General features: G+C 47.2%; 1 protein-coding gene across 2 annotated transcripts in view; it reads right to left on the bottom strand.

Moving 5' to 3' along the window:
- Window positions 1–24,281, bottom strand: part of HPCAL1 (hippocalcin like 1) — a 53,647-nt gene extending 29,366 nt beyond the window's left edge. For both annotated transcript variants that reach the window (XM_021389994.1, XM_021389995.1), the window contains exons 1-2: window positions 24,048–24,281; window positions 10,505–10,551 (exon numbers count right to left, since the gene is read on the bottom strand). The gene's annotated coding sequence lies outside the window, so the exon portion shown is untranslated. The remainder of the gene's footprint in view (window positions 1–10,504; window positions 10,552–24,047) is intronic.

Here is a 25,108-nt window from a genome sequence, read left to right as displayed (position 1 = left end):
AGCACTGGGTTACAGAGCAGTCACTATGCGAGAAGCACTTCATTTCCTCCTCAGCTCACCCTACCAGGGAAAGCCTAAAGTTTAGCAGCTCCAGAAACACCCTGGAACAGCCCAGGCCATGGAGGGACGCCTCCTTCTTACCCTCTGGGCGATATTTGCCCACAGCTTCGTTGTGAAGGAGTATTTAACTTAGAAAAAAAAACCAAGGGTGCTGCTCCAAATAGTGAATAGTACGCTTTTAAAAAGGGCACCGAGCCCAAGAAAATCACTTTTCTTCAAAATAAATAGATGGATGGATAGGCAGACAGACAGACAAAAGCTAGTGCTTCTGGGAAACCCATCTCGCTGGAATTAATTCCAGAGAAGCCTCCCTTGGTGGCTGAGCATCTGTGCCAGCAGCACCTGAGGTACTGACGTGGGTCACTGCCCCTGCGCGGAGCATCTCATAACCCTGTGTTATGGGAAGGGTGTTAAAACCACATGGGGGAAGGAAGGACAGCTGCCCACCTCGGTAATGAGAGAAGTGATGCTAAAAAAACAGAGCGCAGAAAGCTGCAGTGCTTCAAAGAATTCTCCACACTGAGCTGCAGCTGAGCTTGCACGCAGAGATCTGCATCTCACGGACAAGCAACAGTGACAGCAGAAGAATTAAGTAAACAGCCATTTGCCAAACACAACTTTCCAAAACAGTCAGAAAATGGTAGCTTTGGTGAGGTGAAGCAATAGGGTGTAACAGACATTCTCACAGTGTCATGTTTGCATTTAAGGAAGGTGAATGAGGAAAAAAAAAGTCAGCCTTGCAGACAGCCGGTCTCCTCACCCTGACTCGGGGCCAGCCACATCCCATCTCCGCAGCAGCACGGCCTGCAGAGGAATTAGCAGTAATTAAGAAAAGCCAACTGCAGGGAAAAGCCAGGCTGCTGTAAGAGAAACGCGTGCTGCTCGGGTAGAGATCCTTCGCTCTGTTTTTCAGTTCTGGTGGGCCGACACAGTACATCCTTTACACACCACTCCTAGAGTGTCCCCCGGTCATTCCTTCACCTTGACTGATGGCACCAAATCCAGGCAGGACCCTCAGCAGCACTTATCCCAGCAACTCTCCAGGAGGCCACTAAGGACATCACGTGCGGCCACTATGCAGATGTGTGCTCTTCCAAATTGCCAAACAACTGTCCGAAGTGCAATTTGCTTTCACCTCACAAAAAGCGTGGAGAACAGCTGATCCGCTGTGATTTTCCTAAACTGGTAATTGGATATACGTTGAGCAGTTTTTTGGGGAGAGGTGGGATGGGGGAATTGGTTGCTTTGTGCCCTTTCTCTCCTGGTCCCTTATATAGCTCCAAGCCCACTTGTGCAGCTCGCTGTAAGATTAGTTGGCTCGTCCAGGCAGACAAGGGTAGACCCTTAAGACGGTTAAGTGATTTGGGGCAGGATGATCATCTGTCTCCTCCCTGACCACAATTAACTGTTCCACGTCCCTCGCCATGCCAGTAAGGATGGCTCAGGGCAGCAACTGAGGCTGAGCAGCTGGGTCTGCTGGAATGGGTTCCTCGCAGCATGACCAGGAGCATCCTTCCTCCCTCAGCATCCAGGGTTTTGAAGAGAACTGGAACCATTATCTCTCCTACAATGCAGACATGCCACTTCTCCCTTTTGCTTATTCCACCCAGAGTTCAGCAGTGCAAACAGAAGGGAAATTAGGCAACAAAGCCCGGTCGTGGGCTAATAAATCGTATCGCGGATCAGCACTCAGATGGTTGCAAAGAGCATGACAAACCTAAGACAGCCTGCAAATTTCTAAAATTAGATGGTTCTTGGTGTTAGAAAGGTCAGCCATCTGCTCAGATGTTCTTGTTCTCGTTAATTTAACCTTTCTTCTTCCACTCTCCTCTTCTGACTCCTCAGAAATCAGAAAATACCACCTAAGTCACAGCAGTTAGCTCTCCTCTTCCAGAAGGCTCTACGCACAGAAAACACATTTTTTGGATTGAGCAGACCACAGAAGCAAGGGATGGTAGCAAAGTGGTGGAAAGAAGCACTATGTTAAAACCTACAGAGAGCCTGGACTGCAGGTGACATCCAGGGGACAACACACAAGGTGCTGAAATCTGCACCCGGTGTCTCAGAGTAATTCCTGTCCATCCCTCCCAGCCTCTACTCGATCTTGCAGGGCTCCTAGGGAAACTTAGCATCCCACGTTAAATGGTCATGTCCCAGCATGGAGAGCTTCCAAGTAAAATACAGCCAGTCTCTGTGGACTTCACATATGTATCTAATGGAATTGTTTGCTTAACATTATATATATATAAATGTGCATATTTGTAAATATTATATACGTGTATGTATGTTTAAAAATATAAGCATCTGGAGTTTCCCAGCAACCAAGGCTATCCCAAGGCTGAAACTGGGTTTATAAGGAGATTAGTGGGCTCCGAGCTGTGTAGGATATGAGGAGATATGAAGAACCAAATTCTGCTCTGCATACTCTCACAGTCAGAGTTATTCTCTCTTCTCCTTTATTCTTTGCAATAGAAGGGAAAAAAAAAAAAGATGACAAGTTCTGATCAAGCTGAAGAACAAGGGGTGCAGGGATACGGAACCCGAACATGTTATTTCCAGGAAGAGACCAAGGCTGGGTAGAGGAAAGTAAAAGTTGTGAAAGCAGATGGCTGATAAAGAGTTGGCCTTCTGCAACCACCAAATGCTCCTGTAATGCCTCTTCAAGGAACTGGCCTATGTGCTTCAGATGGTGGGGAGCACTCATCCATTGGGATCCCTCTGGTGCAAAGGAGAAAGCAATACCTGCATCCCAACACCTCCAGCTCTAGGCTGGGAACGATGACTTCAAAGCAGACAGGATGACACGCTGCTTTATTGTGTATCATTCTGAAGCAGCAGGAGCTGAAATGAGATTTTGATGGAGATATTTGGATAAAATTCTGTGTAATGGAGGCATTGTACAGAACTACCTACTGGGTTAAGCACAGCTGAGTTTGGATGGAGAAAATACCCCCACACTGGCTTGAAAACCCAGCCAGGAACAGGTGCAAATACTTGGTATTATGGGTGGCTTAATGTGGGGGAATGATGAGGAATGCATTATCTGGAATTGTTGCCATTCATCATTTTCTAACACCTCCAGCTTAAAACCTAGCAAAAGCTTAGCAGCCTGACCTCTGGGAAGAATGTAAAAGCACTGCTACAGCACCAAATCCAAAATATTTTCCTGTTTTTAAAAGTCAACAGGACCTGTATAATTTGAAGAACAGTGGCCTAAGGGAATTGGTTTCACTGCAAAACTGTTTAGGCATCTGCCATTAGTTTAAAAGCCCATTTTTGCTTAATGACTGCAGTTTCACATGCTCCCAATGCCATGCATTATAACTGTCATCCCTAAACCTCAGATTTATGAAAGCATCCTGCAGCATCATTGTACTCACGAGTCTGCTGACATTCCCATTATTAAACCAATTCTTGCAGGTCTTCACTTGCTTAGTGAAGCAAGTTTATTAGTTTAAACCTAATAAACCCTGGATCCTGCCTGGATGTGGAGGAACAGGCGCTCCCATGGAGGCAGATGCGTCTCTGCTCCCACCACACCATGGGGTGCCCCAGGCTGCAGGCAGAGCCATCGTCACCCCCAGCACCTTACAGAGCACGGGAGGCTGAAGGGAGAAGGAAGCTTGAGATGCGACGAGAAATAATCAAAATTGACCTGTGTTCAGCTAAAAACAAAACAATTCCCTCATCATCACGTGAAGGATGAAGAACGTGATAAAGCCAACTGTCCTATTAGGTTAGGGAGTGGAAAAAGCATTTGGCTGGAGGGGAATGCAACCTCAGAGCTTGGAGCTGTCTGGAAACAGCTGAAGAAGCCGACAGCCTGGAAAATCAAAAATCAAACTCTTTTCCCTTGAGAACCTGCCTATGGCTCAAGAGGACAATCTGCAGCCATTTTGCAGGTACTCCACAAAATTCAACAGTTAGTACTTGCCAGCCCTGAAACATCTTTCGTACACACTATCATCCCTCAGTCCTCAATTCAGTTGTCATTTTGCAGGTAAATTCATCTCCCACTCTCTTTATAGTGGGGAAGAGGGAACGTTCAATCCTCTTACCCGACTGTCTGAGTGAGGAGCGGAGTCTGCTGAATGTATCTGGTCCATCTTCAAGCAAAAACAACAAGAACACAAACCCAAGCAAAACAAAAGGAAAAAAGCTCTTTTGCTCAGACTCAAAATGCTGGGAAAATACACAAACAGTGAAGGGAACCGCAGTGCATTCTGAAAACAATCTGTTTGAGCTACTGAATGCTGAAGTTTCTACTTTCATACTCTTGCATTAACATATCCATTGTACTCCTTATTAAAGCATTTCATCATAATTCAGAAAGAAAATATTTTATCTTAGAAGGAGACTCAAACAAACTGCCTTCATGATTCAAGTATAAATGATGAGAACTATATAATTGCCTATTCTTACATATAGGTAGTAGCAGTACACAGCAAACAATGAAAGATGATGGACACGGATTAATACATGCCTTAATGCTGGTGTTTCATGAAATAATGGTAATCCCAAATGCTAAAACATAGGCTAAAGGTAAAAGGAGTAAAATGAATTGGGGAATGTTGCTCTTTTAAAGAGATAAATACATTAGAGAGGTCAAAACTTCAAGATGGAATGGTGTTTTCAGCCTTCACTTCAAAAAATCTTTCAATTAGTGTTCAGAAATGTCTCCCTGCCTTCATGCCTGGCTGTTCTCAAACCCAGCATGTATCCCAAGTCACAATTATTCACTTCATTTAATACAGCCAAGCAGACAGCTTACATTCACCAAGCCTACATGCCACAAAAGAGGTCAGATTTTACCAGTTGTCTCCCATACTTGCCTCAACAGCTCACCCCTAGCAGGAACAGGGCCAAAAGGCTTTGTAATGGCTCCAATGGAAAACCTTCAGCACCCTCATGACCTACAGCCGTCAAACACACCTTCCGACAGGCATGCTGCATTGCCCACTCAGCACTATGGAGAGCTACAGCCACTATGACTTTTTTTTTTTTTTAATTTATGCAATACCAATTGTGCAGTTATTGAAAGGACAGACATTTCTGTATTCCTGATAACTAATGAGGAAGATGTAAAAGTTCTCCTTCTTTGCAGATGAAGGCTTGAAGGGGGCAGAAATACTTGCAGTGTCTGGCACTAAGGCACAAAGGGACATGGCTCAGTGATGGGACTCAGTAGGTCAGGTTGACAATTGGACTTGATCTTGAAGGGCTTTTCCAACTCAAATGGTTCTGTCTTTTTAATAGCCTGAAGATCGGCATGTACCTACATAGGTGCATCCTTGCAGAGCTGGAGAAAACAGCGCTGGATCGCAGCAGCATTTCCCAGTGTTTGCCTGTTATGCTTTTAACCAGGAATTAGGAAACTAATTTTGATCAGCTCCAGAGCATGAACTCCTTCGAATAAAGGCCAAACACAGCAAAATTCAGGAAAACAGAGCAGTTCTGCAGTGGTTTGGGCACTGTCTGTCTGACCCACAGGAACCCGGATGGATGGATGTGTTGTCTGTAGATAGCGCTGACTGCACCCTCAAACTAACATCAACAGTGGGGCATGCATTTCTATTGGCATTATCAGGGCTAAAGCTGCAGCAGGGTGATAAAAGGAGCTGCCAAATTTCAGTGTGTTTTACAGAGGGGGCAGGGCTGGCCCAAAGCCAGTGAGGCGGAGGGATGTGGGCATCACAGGAATGGCACCCACAGGAGTTGGTTGCTGGAACTGGTTGGCCAACCATGAGAGCACGGACCCTCTTCTGCCACCGGTCCTCCCTGCATTGGACATCTCCTCCATGAAAACAACAATGTGGCCAGGTCTGGATGGATTGCTCCTTTCCAATCTCTGCAATCAAGGCTTTTCCCAGCAAGGGCTACAAGCCAGCACACCCTCATATTTTATTTCAAGCCTGACCAACATGATTGAGGTCACAAGAAAATTAAAAATTTAATGATGCGCTGCAAAGGAAGAAATGAAGAAACAATAAAAAAAAAGATGTGCTGAGTTCATGACTAATCTTTGCGGCTCTTGGCATGGGCAGGATTTGCACAGCCATGTTGATTTTTTATAAAAATAGTAAATCGTATTATCCCCATGCTGCAAGACCAAAGATTCGCAATGATACCTTAATGCAGATTAAATAAAAATAGCACTACCTGAGTCAATCTGAGGATGATAATGCTTTGTAATCCCGCACTATTACAGGATGAACGTTTACATAGCAGTGAATCAACATGAGATACTTGCATGAGGAGATGCTCCTTTTCCCTTTCTGTATAGCGACGTTTATACGATGTGCAGAAGATGAGGTTGTAGGAGGCACAGCACACGGAGGGGAAGACAGCGCTATTATGGGATAACCCTATAATAATATGTATATAATACGCATAAAATAATAATACCACTTGTTAAGGCTGCACCCCGCTATCTTCCAGTTCTGAAATCCTGGCTAATAACTCGTTAAGCCTGCTTTTAATTTTTTTCCCTGTTGTAGTAAAAAATCACCTAAATCTTTGAATTTTAGAAGTTCTTGCAAACTGGGCAACCATGAAGCCTGTGTGAGCTCAGAATATTCTGATTCATTCATAAAAACAAAAACAGATGAATAGCAGTTCTGCACATTCATTGTTTCTTTTTTCTTAATATCCCTGAATGAGCAAACTGTATACATCAGAAGCAATACAATACAGAAATGCCTCAACAGTGAAAATGCTAATCAAATCCATTTATAATAAAACCTAGAAGAACAGAAAGCTTCAAAGATCACTTTTTAAGGCGGGTTGCAGGAAGAGGAGAAAAACGTAAGCTTTGATTGGTGACACATTTTAAGCCCTAATAAATTATTCTTAATTATGTTGTTACATAAGCGATTCACACAAAGGTACTTCACTTGCTATTGTGCTCCCCATTTGTGCTTTTTTAAGACACGTTTTCCAATTCACTGCACATTCGTTCTTTCCTGCTGCGGTATATTGGTGCGTATCGCAGACATCTGGCCCTCGCAGCCTGCTGCAGAAGGTTTTATCAGACTGCAGGGAAAGGTAAGAGAACAAGGTAATGCCAGTGAAAGGTCTCCCTTTCCCCAGCAGGAGAAACCAGGGAGCTTTCCAAGGCAATAGAGCAGAGGATGTCCATAAATGAGGGAGAACAGCCTCAATTCCTCCTTGCCCCCCTGATTCCCTCCTCCTCCTCCCAGGTGAAGGAGGAGGTGCCTGTGCTGGAGATCTCGCACACCAACAGCAGAGGGGTCATCCCAGCCCTGCCCTCCTGTATGACAGGAGTATTCCCCAAAACACCTGAGTACCAATTGCAAGAGCACTCAGATTTCCATGACAAGCTGCAGGTGGTTCCCAGACACCTCCAAGAACCCAACCTCCAATGCTCCGTGAGATCTCCATTCAAGAGGTGCTACCTTCCCTTGGAAACAAAGCTTGCACAGGTTTCAGCTCCGTTTCTGGTTTAAAAATCACAGAATGAAAGAATCATTTGAGTTGGAAGGGACACTTAAAGGCCATCTGGTCCAACTCCCCTGCAATGAGCAGGGACATCCACAGCTCTATCAGGTGCTCAAAGCCCTGCCCAGCCTGACCTTGAGTGTCTCCTTGGATGGGTCATCCACCACCTCTCTGGGAAACCTATGCCAGTGCCTCATAAAATGTTTCTCAAAGCCAATTGAATAGGACAGATCTTTGGCTGCAAAAACTTTCCATTCTCTACTTTAAGATTGAAGACTTGATGTCCTCGCTGGTGCTGATCTTGATGTCCCATGCTGGACTAGAACTCAGAGCTCCATTTCAGCCATAGATTCCCATGCCCGTGCAAATGACAGGCAGTTTTGGCTGTTCCTCACCCCATTCCAAATCCCATCTTCTCTCTCCTGCACCCATCTCTGTTTCACTTTTGCTGCCACCCTGTACAAAAGCATATGGCTTTAGCCACTGAGTTCATGCCCCAGTTGGAGAAGACACCCATGCAGAGGACACTCAATGCCACTGCTGGGGCACCACTATCCTGCTGGCATGCAGGATGCACAGCCTCATAGCAGAACGACCAGTTTGGCTGTGCTGTGCATAGTGGCCCTGGTTCACCATGCTCCCATCACGTGCAGTCTCTGGCTGGGGCAGTGCCTGTGCCCAGAGCTGCTTATCTGCTTACAGGCAGCACTGCAGCTAAGGAGCTTGCTCCATCAGAGCCTGTAGTACCCCATCAGGAGAGCACTGATGCATATGCTCCAACACCCCAACCTGGCTGAGGCCACCACACTCAAGCGCCCAGCTGAAGAAGAGGCTCCCAGCACCCACCTCAGTGGCTCCTGTGCGCACTCTCCACACCATGAGCACTCATTGTGGGTGAGATCCAAGCTACTGCCAGGCACTTTCATGTTTGTCATGGTGCTCACCTTGTTCTGAAGCCACCCCCACGCCACAGACCACACGTTGTATTTTGAAAGCTGCCCAGCAGTCTCAGCACTTCAAGTCTGTCTGTCTGCCCATCTCTCACCATATGCCATAAACCTCCGTACAGAAACTGTTGCATGCTCTAGAATTACCTTAATATTGCCATGGACCATTTAAATTCCCAAATCAGAATAAAGAACATATCTGAACTTTAAAAGTGAGGAGAAACACAGACCATAAAAGCAGCAAAACTGTGATGTACAAACACCCAACACTTCCAAATTCTGTTTGCAAAAGTCAAAGTTTCACCAAAGACCACAGGGGTTTTCATGCTTTTGAGAGCAATATCCAAAGGGATAACGCAGGAGAAAAAACAGTAACTCTGATAAGTCTGTTTTGGAGTATTAGCAAGTTTTTTACCTATAACCAATACAAATGTCACATGAAATGACATTAAAAGAAAACCCAGTGCAAGTCCAAGTTAACCTGGCAGCTGGAAATTACCTGGCCTTTAACACACAGTGTTACAGCCACCAGCCCCATGCTCCCCTCTGCCCTCAGGAAGAAAGTTTGATTCATCTTTCAACATCTCAAAAAGATCAAATGATGATTCAGGTCTCAATATAGCAATTATTAATGCAGATAGCACGCAGGTTTATAATAAAGATTCATGTCAGTTGCAGGGCTGGGGGAGAGGAGAAGTTCGTAAGCTATTACTCACATGAACATTTGCAAAAGGCGCATGGGATTCATAACTTGGCCCTGTAAGACTCATGTTATACGGATAAATGCCTCAGTAGGAATGTCTGGGATTAACTGAGCTACCCTTACAAAAAATACAAAAAAACCCTAAAAAACATGGACAACAGCATTTATTAAGGGATATTTTTGTTGATTAAAGATGTAATTGGAGACAAATTTAAAGGAGTAATATACAAAAGTAACCATTTTCTGGCCAAAATGAAGACATACTTCAGGTGGATGCCAGCTCAGTACAGCAGCCATTCCCCAGAACTCTCCTGCCACAGCTCAGCCATATGCTGTAGAGACACGGCAAGTCAGCCTGGCATCATCTGTGGGGAAAGGCACCTCACCTATTGAAAATACATTTATTTAAAAGACGGAGAAGTCCATTAAAGGCTTTGGACACTCAGCTGTGGTTCATTAGTCAGTCTGAACACACAAGATCTCTAATAGCTTGTATCCTGTGCACTAGGGAAATGCAACTAAAGAATAAACTTCCTGAGCAATTAATGCGTAATGATATAATTTCGTTAATCTCATTGGAAAGAATCTAGGATTGAAAGAGGAAACAGGGTGCGGATTTCTCTAGAAACAACAAAAGCAAACAGCAAAGGGTGCTGCAGAGCAGCTGGGGCAGTGCCGGCAGAAGCCGGCTACAGGGAGGAGCAGAGGAGCCTCCTGCTCACTGTCCGAGCTGGCTCCCCAGCTGCCAGTGTTTCTGATCAACCCTGTGCTCCTGCAGGTCTTCCCTGATTTCATGTTTCATTTGCTTACAAATAAGAAACTAATGAAGTGCGTACAGACGAAACACACGGGAGCTTTGGGTGCACGCCAGGGCAGAATTGGACACACGTGGCAGAGATTAGCGCAAGTTATGCAGGTCATCTGAACCACTGGAAATTGCATTCCTTCAGATTAACACAGATGGTCAGAACAAAAGGAAAAAAACGGACGAAGCCGTTCCTTGACATGGAAAACACTGCCCGCTGGGCTGCATAGGCTTTCTGTGCAAAATCCAGTGTCATTACTACAGATTTTCTATCATTTAAGGCGAATATTTAAGAAAACATAAAATTTATTTAACTAATCAAGTCTCAGGAAGTTCACTCTGGTGCGAAGGTAAAGCCTCCCATTTTGACGGCAACTCCACATTCAAAGATCAGCCAGCTCTCAACACGTGCCACAAGCTGAGATAATGCAAATTCCTGCACCATCTGCCCAAGAAAATATGACACCTGTATTTCCTATCATTCCCATGCAATGTGCAGCTCGAAAGAAGCAGGATCGGGGAAGTACTCACCACCTATCTTGGAACCTCTTCAGGGAAAGTCCACAGGGCTCAATTGCCTGAAGGAGAAAACAAAACAAACATGCTTTACATTACAGCGTTCTTCTAAGGGACAACCTTCCTTTTTTTTGGCCTCCTCTCCACAAACAAATTTCCCCATTTGAAAAAGAAATCAGAATTTGTCTAAACATGTGAAAGCTCTGCTACAGCTCTTGCTCTAAACTGAGTGACAACCACTACTTTGTCCCCTGCATTTGCTGCTTATTATTCATCCTGAAAGAGAAATCAGAACCCATGTTGAAAAACATGAAGATTTCTCTTGCATATGGACAACAATCTCTTCTGGCATTCAAGAATCTGCCAAAACCATCCCTCCTGCCTCACATCTTTTTGTAAAATTCACTTTCAAAATAAGCAAGAATCAACTTCAGATTGCATCAGAATGCCACGGTGGAAAGGTTCGTTTGGCTTATGCCTTAGAATATTGCTATGCCAACATCCAAAAACAGAAGAAACAGATCTGGAATATGATGAAGCCTGTTTCGGGATTTCTGGAGCCATTAAGCACTGCTTTCAAAGGGCAGAAATCAGTTCTCTATCAGTTGAGCACACTTCTCAAAAAAACAGAGTATAATAACATGCATCTCTTCAGCATCTGCCAGCTCCGAATACCAACGTTCATCAGCACTTAAGGAGTCACAGACAAGAGCACAAGGAGCGAGCTCACCTGCTCCTGCAATTCATAATCTCTCCAAGTCTGTGGATTAGGAAATTGAAAACAATTAGGAAATTAGGAAATTGACTTGCTGTGCTTCCCACCCTCTCACAGAGCTGTCCACAATTTGCCCTGCTGCTCCTTGCCACCAGCCCAACACCTCCAGACACCGCAACCCCACAGCTCTGTGAAGAAATCCTCACAGCGCCCCACCCCAAAGTAACGTGGTTGGTCTTCCCAACAGAAAAAAAAAAAACAGCCACAGAGACCCCAGATAGCACCAAGTCACCCGACAGTCTTCTTCAGCACCCTACAAGGGGGAATTCCTCCCTTCTGTGACAACAGTCAACCCCCTCCACGACCCCCTGAAGCACTCCTACTGCCAATTCATTCACCATGGGTAACCACAAAGCCTGGGTTAACACCTCCAGTGCAAACAACAAACCTTCCAAGCTCAGATTCTGGTGTGTCCAAAGCTTTGGAATCCAGTCCCTCCTCCCAAGCGCTGATCATCTTCCCCACTGTTGAATCTCAATCAGTATTTCATCAAAAGCATCAGTTACAATGCTGACAATTGACTAACCAAGCCACTCGGTCCATCTCTGCAACCTCCCACCAATAGCCTATGGAGACTGAACACACAAGACCTGACCACATACTGGACAGAGGCCCGGAGTACAGTTAGGACACCTTTGCACCATCCATAATGAAAGAGTTTCACCAGAATTCCTGTTCTCCAGCTTTCTTCTGAGAATACCAATGGCAAAAAGCCAGCTAAGATCAAAGCACATCGTATCATCTGCTCTCTTGCTATCTACACAACTGGTTGGCCTGCTATCGAAGGAAATTAGCATGTCTGACACGATTTGTTCCAGACTAATCCACGCTGCCTGTTACTCATAAGCACCCGGAAAATGCTTAGGTGGGAAATAATTTATTAACTTCCAGGAAAATACCGTAATAAAAGTCAGACTGTACTGTAATTCCATCTCCTCCTGTTTAAAAAATTCAGCACTATATTTTTGCTTTTACATGGTTACAGAAACCTCAGAAATTTCCTACATGTTTTCAGAAATAATCACCAAGGAGAAACCGAAAAGCACCAAAATCAAGCAGCCAGCTGAAATCAGGCTTCTTCCACAGACCATCAGGAAGAGGTGATGGTTGTCACAAGGTGCCCTCTGCCCCTACCACCTGCAATGCCAGCTGAGAGACTCTGACCAAAGACCCGACCCTGCTGCACGTGTCCTCCCAGCAGCTGGAGACTGTGTTATACAAACCCTTTCCCAAGGCCCAGAGAATATGGAAAGAAAAATAAAGAAGGAAAAAACCCACACCCTTTATGTGAGCATTCCCTAATTGGTTCTTTTCCTCTTTTATGCCAGCATCCTCCCTCTTTGGTGCAGATGTTAACTCCATCAGCCTTCTGCTCACAGGAAGGAAGATCAGGACTCCACAAAAGTTTCTATTACTCCCAAGATCACCAGGCATGCACTCATGATTGTGAACTGGCACCAATGTAGGCATTTAAACAGATAATTTTAGCCTCAACATCTTCTTGGAAGAAAACCCATTATCCTCGTTTTCTACAGGAACGGATATTAAGCGCTTCAGGCTGCTGACCAGTGGAACCCAATGGAAAGACAATGTCAGAACCGAACCCGGTCACCAGCAAAACAGGAAACAAACCAGAAGCATTTCTCATCTCTATTCTGCGGTGCTGGTACAAATTATTGTGCCTTCCCCATGCGTGTCACATTCAAGAGACCTTACAGAACAGTGCAACAAGATGATTTGGCTGCAGTTATATGCTCAATTAAAAAAAAAAAAAAAAAAAAAGCCTTTTCCCAGTCCTTGGCAACATTTCTGCATTCCAAAAGATTTTCAGCAAAAAAACCCAAACAAACAAACAAAAAACTTGCCTACATTCTTATTATTATCCAAAACTTTTGCTCCAGCCCAAGGAATAGAGCGTAACTGGCCAGCACATGTTAATCTCCATGATAACAGCACAAGAAGTATTCAAATCCACTGCCAATTAAAAGTAAGGTATAATTGAATTAGCAGAAGCAACTTATGGCAGAAATTCAATTACAAACCAAAATTAAATGAAGAGATGTCAGTAACTTTTGGAGGCTGGACTGGAAGAGGAAAGTGCATCAATCTGCTATTTTCAGAGCTGTTAGCAGAAAGTTTAAGGAAATGATGCATCCAAAGAATAATTTGTAAATACCTTCCTTGAAAAAACAGCTTCACTGATGGATCAGAGAAATGAAGGTGACAAATGCTTTTTTTTTTTTGTCTCATTTTCCGAGGTGATTTCAACCCCTTTCCTTTGCTTCACATCATAGACATTAAGTAGGTTTCTTTGTACACAATGGAGAAACCTCAAGTGTTGTGGGCGCTTCTCGTCCTCTAATGGCTGCCCTTTCACCCTGCTCGGTCCCAGCCTCCGCTTGTTTCCCTCAGGTTGATATTTCTCTTGATCAGTCTCGATGCCGACTACTGATAAGGCCCTCCCACACCTCCAAAGTCCAGCTTTCATAACCGCATTAGGTCAAATCAATACTGTTAGCAACGTTGCCATGTTTGCGAATGGTGCAACTTGTCTGCAAGCACTGTGTGCAGCTTTGGAAATAACCCCCAATGCTAGATGCTGCCTGTGCTTTGTTAGCAACACTCCCTCACTACAATTTCTTTTTCATCTGGAATCTGGCATTTCACAAAAATGTGGGCTTTTTTTCCTCTTTTTCTTACTCAAGGAAACTCTCGGAGCGATGTATCCTTCAGGATGCTATGTTTTCCTCAAGGCCTCTCAATGAGGGAAGAGGCATCAGTCACTCCCCCATCGGTCAGAGGATTTTCACTCCCCAGGCTCATTTCCTGCCCACCTAAATCCAGGGGATCACTCACACCGCTTGGCATACCTGTGGCTCCCATGTAGCCTGGTGCAGGTTAATTCCTCCTGGTTCCTGGGCAGGTTCTGCAGCCCACACCATACTCTAGGCTGCTACAGCTACAGATCTAGGCTAATTTAAGCCTAATTCAAGTGTTCCCTTCAACATCCTGGTCTGACTGCAGTGCAGGTACACCTCAGGCTGTATGTCCCCGGAGGGGCTGATAGTGCTTAGACGGATTTCTGTTGTGTTTCAACAGATTCAAGTGCCATCCCTCCTTTCTCTGCTTTGAATGCTGCTCGTGGTACCTCTCTCATCACCATTTCACCTCAGCAACACGCCTACAACGCCCCCAGAAGTGCACGATAATCCAAGCATTGAATGGGAAGCTGATGTACAGGTTCCCAAGGAGTATCACAGAAGCATCTGGTTAAGTCATGGATTGAATTTCACTCCCTCAGGCCACTGGCCCAGCTGCAACCCAATCACAGAATCATAGTTAGACTCATAGAATCATTAAGGCTGGAAAAGACCTTGAAGATCATCAAGTCCAATCCATCCCCACCATGCCCACTGACCATGTCCCTCAGTGCCACATCTCCACGGTTCTTGAACACCTCCAGGGATGGTGCCTCCACCGCCTCCCTGACCAGCCTGTGCCAGTGCCTCACCACTCTATCGGAGAATAAATTTTTCCTAATATCCAACCAGAACCTCCTCTGGTGCAACTTCAGGCCATTACCTCTCATCCTAACCCCGGAATCCATAGGCCCTAGACCTACTTCAGCCATCATTATGACCAGAAAATGCATCTCAATTTGCACACATCAACCTGGACACGTGCACTGAGGCAAACAGGGCCACACAACCCAAAACTGTAGATGAAAGCATGGCAAGATATCTACCAGCCCATCTAGAAGTCAGTTCTCTGAGTGAGGATGAGACACATCTCTGTCTGGAAGGGCTTGCTTATGGCTCATGCTGCAGCCCCAGCAGGAATGCCATGCCCATCACAGTTGGCAGCAGAGGAGCCACAAAAGACCTGTCTAGTTTTTCCATCCATACCCTCCATTTTCATGGTGAAATTTAAGGAAATAACCCAGACCGTGCCATCACGTCCTGTTGCATGCCTGCCATGCTGGTGTGCTCCTAACAGAGCAGATACACTTCCCGAGTAAACCAAAGAGCTTGCATCTAAACTTGTAAATGATGAAGTCCAGAGTAAGTGTTGTGCCACCTCCAAAAAGCCACACTTCAAGCATCCCCAAAGGTTTATTTATTGAAGACAGCATCATCAGCGTGCTTAAAGCACTGAGTGAAGAACAGCCTGAAGTGTGCGCTACAAGAATCTTATCTTTGGCTGATGCTATCGCAACACAAACAGTTACCCATGCCAGGTTCAGGAAAACAACAGGGGAACCAACATAAACTGAAAAATACCCATGCAAAGGGAAAACCTGCATGCCAGCAAACACCACAGGCTGCACCGCGCCGGATCTATCTCACTGGAGGCAGCCACAATTCTCCTGGCCTCAGAAGAGCTTTGCTCACTTCAGCCAAAAGCTGAAGATTGCATTTTTTTTGCATTACGCATCACATTTGGCTCGCATACATCCTGCCAGGGACTCTCACAAGCTGGCTGAGAAACATGGGCCATTGGCGATGACTGTACCCACTTCAGAGTGGTGAGGATGCCATACAAACATCTCCTCCACCCAAGTCAAGCAACTAATCAATATCTGCAGCCCAGTTTCACACAAGTAGAGCTTTTTGGCTTATTAAACACAGCCCAAACTTGAGTTCCACATAAGCAATTGAAGGAAATCATAACAGCATAAGGAAGCTTTACAAATTTGAGGGCAAGCAAACAGTGGTGAGGAAGGCTTTTCAGGGCCAGGGCTTCACACTGGAAGCCAAGCGGGGTAAGCTGATGTTATCATGTATCTGATTCCCAAAGTAAAACATGTAAATTCACATACTGCACTCAAGTCCCATAGAAGCTGTGAGTGTATAAAAGGAGGGAAGGAAAGTATGGAAATTTAACACTCCACTGTGACTAAACGCATTAGACTTTATTAATTCTAATTTAAAGTGTCAGAACAAGGTGAATTATTTGCAATTAAATATTTTTTCCCTCTTTTTTTTCCAGAAAGACTAGTGACAGATGCCACACACTTCCAGGTCAGGCTCGGGCACACATGATCAGTCATTTAAAAGGATACAGGCACCTGGGGACAGAACAGTGCTCGTTATTTACTCTATTTCCTCTTTTCAACTTTTTCCCAGTACAATTAACAAAATTATGTCATTGCACATTCATTGCCCAGGAAGTTTATCTCTCTCTTCCCCTTTCAGTCCTCCTTTTCATTTGCATTTCCTTGCTTCACAGGATGCTCTAAACTAAACATTATATTCAAGTTACACGATACAGAGTGGGAAGGAATGGAGCAACAAGGGGAGGTCGTGGGAAGGGAGGTAGCTGCTTAGCAAATCTTATTTTAGCAGATACAGAGGGCATAGTGTCAACTGCTTTTTATTAAAAGGAGACTGCAAATTTGCATCTGCTAAGGTTATCAGGTGGAAGGACACAACAGAGCAGCAGTTGAAAGAATTCAGACAGTTTCCAGGGACTGAATGAAGCATGAATGTACTAAAAAAAAAAAAAAAGTACAGTGATCAGTGCTGTTATTGCACCAGTAAGCTGCTGCAAGTAACCTTAACCCTCTCTGTATATTAAGACTATTTTATGCTACATAAAAACGTGGATTCCCTGCACTCTCCAGCTGCAGAATATGCTTCTGAATTTAAAATGAGTTCATCACAAACTAGTGTTCCTGGACAGATCATTTATTCATTAAAAAAAATTACACATTCTTGCCTTTATAATTACAAAGGGGAAAAACACCTTGAAACCAAAGCAAAAAAAACAAGGCTCTGGTTTCCTACTAACCCTCCAGAGAGCTGGAAAAGCAGCATTAAGAGCAAGACTGCCTGTGCACTTCCACCACTGCTTTTCAGACTGCAAAATATCAGCCCGAGGTTGATGCTGACGGGCTTCCTTGCTTGTCTGCTGCCCTTGCACCCTGTGTGTGGCACAAGGCATCAGTGATGCCATTCTCAGGAGCCATGGGGACACTCAGGTGACACCACTGGAAGTCCCTTCTTTGTGAAGCAGGTGGCACTAAGGGTGCCTTGGTGGAAGCCATGACCAGCATGAAACAGGGAACATGAAACAGACTAATGGGCATGGCACAAATGCTGTCACACGTACCAGTGACAGTGAGCCACATGCCTGTTCGTGCTGCTCTTTATGGGGTGCAGCCTCCCCAGGCACAGGAGAGGAGACGAAGAGCAGGCTCGCATGGAGAGTGATAGGCACAGTGCTGCCCCTGGTGATACATCAAGACCAGGATGCTTTGTCTTTCCATATAATGGCCGTTACACTAGCACACATGCTTGTTGAAACTCCCTGAGGAGACTTTAATATTAGTCTGCTCAGCCTATATGCATACAGCTCAATCTGCAGAAGAACAATAGAACTGGTTTTGCAAAGCTTTAATGAAATCCCCTTGAGCAAGTAATGTGGAACTTTTTTTTTATAAATGTGCCTCACCACCAAGTGTAAAACTTCAGTGGGGCCAAGAATGAGGGCCATGAGACCCCAGTGCCAGACATGGGACATGCATCTGAAAACAAAGCTGGACAAGAAGCAGCAGCCAAATCCAAAACTCCCACTACAGGTGGGCCTACACCTACGCCAGAACCTCCTTTCAGGGGGCAGTTGTAGAGAGCGATAAGACCTCCCCTGAGAGACCTCCTCTTACCCAGACTGAGCAATTCAAGTTAGTTTGGACTCTCGACTGTGTCCTGCAGCAAGCCAGAGCTCTGGAAATGGCAAAATCAAAGCTCTCTTTCTGAATTACTCCCATAAAAATCAGTACTTGATAAATGCACTTGTTGCTGGTGCTCTCAGCTTGTAATGGCATGCTTCACTGAGGGGACAAGCCTTCTGGCAAGCAGCAGCACGCCCTGCAAACAGCTTGCTGACAGTCCTGGCTGGAGGTGATGAAAGACACAGGCAAGTGTCAGGAGAGCCAAGAGAGGAGAAGGCACCTTCAGTGATGCTAAGAGGCTTGAATGTGGCAAAACCTGCCTGCAGCAAGCCGTTTTGTAAGGGTGTCCTCTATTGTTGGCTTCTGAGGACCCAGTAGAGCCTCAGCAGGTGTCAACAATGATGAAAGGACAGGTTCTTCGGTGCCACCAGGACTGGGGCCTGGCCATGCATGCTGGCCTGCAGTGTCAGGGCAGCCCTGCAGAGCAGGAGAGGAGGGCTGGGTGGGGGTTTCAAGCTGAAGAGCAGCCCTCCCTCACCCTGTGTATCACCTGAGGGAAAGACAGCTCTCCTAACTGCATGTTAGGGTGAGGTTTAGGAACAAATGCTATTTTAAGAACCATGATACGAGGAGAATAGAAAGCTGTGTCGGGAGTCTTCAGAGCTCACTCTCATTTGCTTTCAGACCATTACCACAGCTCCAATTACCCTCAGCTGGAATGAAACCTAATTTCCATTTAAAAAAAAAAACAACAACATAATAAGCTTCTGATACATCTTCTGACAACCAGAGCGAGCCCTAGCTCGGCCTAGCAGAACAGCTTCCCACAGCCCATGTATGGCTCCAGCCACTACCAAAGGCACAGTCCCTAAGAGAGCCAAGGGAACAGAGCTGACAAGGCCTTTCCATCTCAGCGGGTTTGCTCCAAATCAAGCCTAAGCTGAGAGGAACAAGGCTCCTTGTGTTTGCTGTGGGCTTTGAGGAACTGGACTCCTTGCAGTGCTAGGTTTGGCTCATCACCCCTCCAGGCCTCACTCCACTGTAGGATGCAGCCACCAAGATGTTACTGCACAAAGACAGGAGAGAGGGCTGACACAGAAACTCCTGTTCATTTACGTCGATCTGGCGTTCAGACTGGTCACAAAAAGGTGACTGAAGCATCTGCATTTCCAATCACAAACCTCACACACTTCAGCTCAAGAGCAATAAAACTCAGTGCAGTGGAAATCAAAGCAATGTCTAATCAATGAGAGCGTTTTATGCTGATTCCACTTTCTTCTCTGTGCCGTACAGTAACTGTAGCTATTTCTTCACAAGAGCATTAGAAGGAGAAATAGCAGCGAGAGGAAAATAAAACCAAGCAGTGACACAAAATGGACAAATCAGTTCAGAAGACACTCACACTGTAAGCTGGAGGCAATAGCAGGAGCAAAAGAGGCAACAGTAGGAGCTTGCTCCAGGCTGTGCTTTGAGAGCATTTCGAGATGGAGCAGCCACAATGCAGAGAGCCAGGCAGCTGCTTCCAAGCCAAAGTTTTAAGTTCCTGTGTTCTCTTCAGCTCTGGTGAAGGGGATAAAGGTTTTTCCAGTGTCTTCTAACAGATTTAACAGATGTTGCTCCGAGGCCCTTTCCTAAGCACCATGAAGTACACTTGCTTTCTGCATGTTTGCTTTCGATCACACATTTAATAACTGAGCTCCATGCTGCTGGTGATGCACACCCAGCATCCTCCCTGCTAACCCCCGCTCCCCGCTCACAAACTGCTCCTCTTGCCCCATGAGAAGCTTTGTTCTAAGAAATGCAAGATGATGCCCTTTGAGAAACACTATCTACTTGGTGAAAAAAAGCCTGGTTAAAAGGGAAAAGCAAATGCTGCCCCACCAGTGCTAACTGCTCTGACAGCAGCTAGCGTGGCATGACCAGCAGCAGCGAGCTCTCTCCCTTCACACAACAGAAGAGCAGCCAAGAAGAGAGAATCCTGCTCACAGTGCCCTTTAGAGAAACCTAGAAAAAAATCCTGCTACTTCAGCGCAGCAAAAAGCATCCGTTCTGCACAGGCACACTCACAGAGGTGAATTAGAAACACGGAATGCACGGCCCCCAGAAGGCTTTTTTTTTTTCCTCCCACCACTGCCACCCTCGTCTATTTAAAATGATGTTGCAGGAGCTGTGTGCCAACTCCTAAGCACCAGAAAGATCTATTTCCCAAGCCCATGCCCAAGCTACACCATCCATCACCCCTTGAAAGGAGATTGTGGTGAGGTGGGGGTCAATCTCTTCTCACAGGTAACAGCGATGAGAGGGAATGGCCTCAAGCTATGCCAGAAGTGGTTCAGGTTAGATATTAGGAAAAATTTCCTCTCAGAAAGAGTGGTGAGGCATTGGCACAGGCTGCCCAGGGAGGTGGTGGCATCACTGTCCCTGGAGGTGGTCAGGAAACGTAGAGATGTGGCACTGAGGGACGTGGTCAGTGGGCACTGTGGGGATGGGTTGTGGCTGGACTACATGATCCTAGTGGTCTTTTTCACCTTAATGATTCTATGATCACAGCCAGGAGCAAAGTTCAAAACACAAGTTTGGCATTTGCACACCAGCATACATGGGTACACACACACACTCCTGCCCCGCTGCTCTCTGTGAGATGCTTCCTGCACTTCCACTTGTGGGAAGCACATTCCTGATGCTGGCATGCTGCATGGTTGGGGAATCAGAAACAAACACCTCTGCCACTCTGACTAGCGCACCGGTTAATTCCTTACGATAAACACATTGTCTGAAACAGAAATTCAATCTAATTGCAAAACCAGCTGCTTCAGCTTAGCCAACCCTCCTGGCACAAGCATCAGGATCTCGGTATGCCTTGCTTCCAGCAAGCACCTCTGAGGCCAAAGCAACCTTTTGGGACTCAGCTTCCTGCCCTCGAGGTCTCCAGCTGTCCCTGTCAGCCAAACCCAGCCCTTTCCAACCCAGCTGGAGTTTTGAAGGTTTACCATCAGCTAGACACCTTTCTGATGAGGTTAAGATCATAGCCACTGAAATACTAGCAGAAGTCATTTTTCTTCTCTCAGTTGTATAACATGCATTCATCTCCTTAAGAAAGACTGGGCAGAAAAAGAAAAGACGGCCTCCTATAATTGTGTTGTAGAAGTCTGGCAGATCTCAAAGGATGGTGTTTTAACTGCATGTAACTACAGCTATGCCTAAGTTTTGGTCCTGCTTTTTCTCCAGACAGATATCAGGTAGACTGTGTTGCTCAGTGCAGGTAATTTGGTCATCAGGAAAAATGTTAGAGTGTGCAAGAGAAGAGAAAGGCTGATCAGGTTGTAGCGGGTATCTTTTGCACCAAATGTTGCCAATGTCAGTTTCTACAGAGCTCAACTAACACAAACCACCAAGGAGAATTCTTTAAACTCCTTGCTTCTTTCTTTGACTTTAAAGAGAAACACACCTGCAGGAGAAGCAACGCTGGAACAGCACAAAGTACCATTTGCTGCCTCTTCTGCACTGGTTATTCACAAGTCTCTATAAACCCCCTAATTACAAGCAGCATCTCTTACTGACAATGGCACATTTCGTGTGATGCAGCCCAGGAGACATGCAGTATCTCTCACATTACAAGCTGGATGCGGTCTCCGAGCTCCTGCCTTCTAGTTGCAGCGGGGACAGTACAAGGGAATGCGTCATTCATTGCGCAGCCAATCCTACTGGTCTCCCAGCCATTGGCACTGGCCTTCCAGAAAAGAACCATTTCCAGAAGGTTCAGATGAAGAATTCACTCTCCCTGCTGCTATTAGAACCTGGAGCTCCCTCATGAAGAATGTGGCCCCACCATTTAAGGCTCACTGTATCATTGCCACTGGAGCGTGACAACAGGCAGATATTTATCTGGGAAAGTCAGGCAAAGCAGAAATCAATGGGTTAATTAGCAGGTTAGCAAAGTACAACCAACTGTGATGGCTTTTACTCACCAAAAGGCTGATAAAGTGGAGATAATTGTTTGCACTCGCTACACTCTCTGGATGGCAGAGGATTATTGGAACAACAGAAATTTCAGGCATTGATTTAAAACATTTCCTGCTCATTAAAGCTAAACCCCAAGAATTTCACAAGAGCAAAGCCTCCCAAAACCCATGGCGTGGGATTCCACACGATGCAGTGATGCAGCCAGCATGGGCTACCCCTTGCCAACAGAAATGAGCTTCGCTCTGAGTTAACCCCCGTGAAGGTACACAACTTGGGCACTGCAACTATTTCCTAACACAGACAATGAACAAAGAAATTGATTCCACGTACAAGCACTACGGGAGGCACACTAGGAACAAGGGAAAAAGCACATTTCAGAAGAAAAAAAAAGTCAGTTTTTGTTCCACTCACTGGAAAACGTATTGCATTTGTTTCTGAAACTGACCTAGGAGTCACGTTTGAAGGAAGGAGCAGCAGCTCTGCAAGCAAGAGATCCCCTTCCCATGAGCATCAGTGCATCTCACGCACACACAGACAGCATAGCCTCGTTCCTTACAGTCTCATGTCACTAAAAGCAAGAAAAATCCCTACGATATAGAATTTTAACTCAGATTGCCCACTTGGTCCACCAGCATTCCCATCCCTCTCAAATCGAGGTAATCAATACATCAAAGAATATTGCACGGCTTCAAAAATACATTAAATAACGCTACAGGAATCTTTTTCAATCGCAACCACTTCGAATCACAGATCACGTCAGATTTCTTTGGGTTTTGTTGTGTTTTTTTTTTCTTTTGCAGAGTCACAGTCCCCAAGTTGACTGTTGCTCAGGCTACATCAGCCCGAACCAGCGGTCTCTGGCTGTCCCCTGCACCCGGCGCCAGCCCTGCACCCAGCTGCAACAGAGTCTCTGCAGCTGGCACAGCTCTCCCCACCCAGCGCTGCTCCCCGAGAAGACGAAGCCACGCCAACAAAAAGCACTTTTTTCTCCAGGATAGCTGACACCAGACCAGCACTGCTGCCAGCATTGCGACATCCATTCTAGAGCGGCACGCGGTTCTTTTTTTTTTCCTCCCCTACACAGTTTCCTACACTTTAAGTCAGACACAACCATTACACCGAAGGCAAGAAGCGAAGAGCAGAAGAAGGCAGGTGCGGCGGCGAGGCAGCGCTGCCGGCCGGCATCTCCCCATCTCGCGTAGGAGAAGATGCACACACACTGCCTTTCCGCGAGCCTCACCGCACCAGATGACAGCCGAGGCACGCAGCTGCCGTGCGATCCGCCCGCGTGCAGTGAAGGGCTCTGGGGCTCAGCGCCGGCGGCGATGCGGTCCCCGTGCGGGCACACACGGCATCCCCGGCACCGCGCGACGCCGCGGGACCCACCCAGGGCAGCCGCTGCCCGAACGCCCGCCGGGCTGTGCCGAGAGGCACGCGGAGCGTCCGAACCCACAGCCACAACAAACGGCTCCCATTGAGAAAAGCGGAGAACGCGCTGGGGACGGAATAATTGCCTCCCCGTTCGTTTTCCCCGCAAACTCCGTCTCACAGCCGCATTTTCATTTGTGAATGGGACTACAGTACAGCCTTCAGCTCCAGCGCTCGCCTAGCAGTATTCCTGCGAAAATAAAACCAGCGTTTTCTCATACGCGTACGAACTACCCAGCCGCCCTCTCCCAAACTGAGCCGAAACTTCCCCGCCCGGCAGCCCGCCCGTGAGCCCCCGCCCGCTGCGGCCGCCGATCCCCCCGTTCCCGGAGCGCCCGCACAGCCGGCGCGGGGCGCCGCGCGGACATCGGCCGCAGCCCCCGGCCCCGGGGGGAGGCGACCGAAGCGGAGCCGTTCGGCGGCGGCGTTCCGCCAGGGCCGGATCGGGAGGTGGCAATAGGAAGTAAGATTTCAGGGAGCCGACTCCCCCGAACGGCACTCGTGCGGCGCGAACTTCGCCGGGTCTAAGATCCCCCTAACACGCGCGTAACACGAAACGCACGGACACGCACGGATCCCCGCGTCCGTTCTTCCCGGCAGCCGGCACAGCGCTCGGCACCGCGCACCGCACCCGCAGCGCCGCGGCCGGGAGCGGCCGCGCATCCCCGGCGCTGCCCACCCCGCCGCCCCCCGACCCGCCCGCAGCCCGCGCCCCTCACCCGGCTGCGGAGCGGTCCCGCGGCGGCCTCCCGGCAGCTACAACTCCGCGGCGGAGCCCGGGCGAGCCGCACGCCTGCGGAGCGGCGGCGAGCGGGGAGGAAAAGAGGAAATGAGCGGGAGGCGCATTGGAGGGAGGGGGAGGAAGGAGCCGCCGCCGAGGGAGCGAGCGGGAAAGCGAGGCACGGAGCGCAACTTCCCCGCGGGGCAGCGGCAGCGCCGGGGGGCGGAGCGCGGCGATACCCGCAGCCCTGCGCAGCGCCGCGCCCCGCCGGGGCCGCCCGCCCGCCCGCCGCCACTTGGTATCGCCCGGCAGCCGCGGGGCAGGAAGTGCGGGGCGGCGGGGCAGCGCCGGGGAAAAGTTTATTTCTCCGTTTTTCTTTTTTTTATTATTATTATTATTCTCTTCTTTTTTTATTATTTTTTATATCTTTTTTCTTTTTTTTTTCTTTTTTTTTCCTCTTTTTTTTTTTTTATTTTAGTGCGAACAAGGAAGCGCTCTGCCTCAGGCCCTACAACGAGTCCTGCCACCGCAGCCAGCGTGTCCCCCCGCCCCTGCCGTGCCCCACGAGGCCGGGCAGGTGGATCTCTTCGGGTGCGGCGCCGCTGGCCGGGGACAGGCGCCCGCACAGCGCACCCCACCACAATATGGAGGGGATTGAGGGCTCGGTGCTAAGCTGCTTCTCGAGGGAGGTGATGGGAAGCCTTGCTCAGAGCTACGGCCTGCAGAGCACACGGGGGAATGAATCCTTCCTTTAGGATTTCTGTTTTTCCCTCAGCTCCTGCCCAGCGCACTTTCAAGTCAGGAACATAAGGAGAATTGAATGTCGTTCCCGTTGTGCCTTATCGGCAGCTTTCACTCTGCCTTCCTTCATAGGAGCCCAAGTGAGCATGTTTGGTGCAGGCACAAGATAAGAACTGAGCAGAGCTGAAATCAGGGCCATGCCAGGAAAAAAAGATATTGAGAGATTTTAGCAACAAGCCTTGGGAGGCACGAAAAGCCCACTGCCTCCAAACTGCGGTTTTTCAAAGCTTATCTCCATACCTAGTCTGCCAGATTTCT

The sequence above is a fragment of the Numida meleagris genome, chromosome 3 (genome assembly GCF_002078875.1).
Source record: "Numida meleagris isolate 19003 breed g44 Domestic line chromosome 3, NumMel1.0, whole genome shotgun sequence".
Lineage (NCBI taxonomy): Eukaryota > Metazoa > Chordata > Aves > Galliformes > Numididae > Numida > Numida meleagris.
The sequence above is the reverse complement of the archived record's forward strand: the minus strand, read 5'-3'. Positions and strand labels throughout refer to the sequence as shown.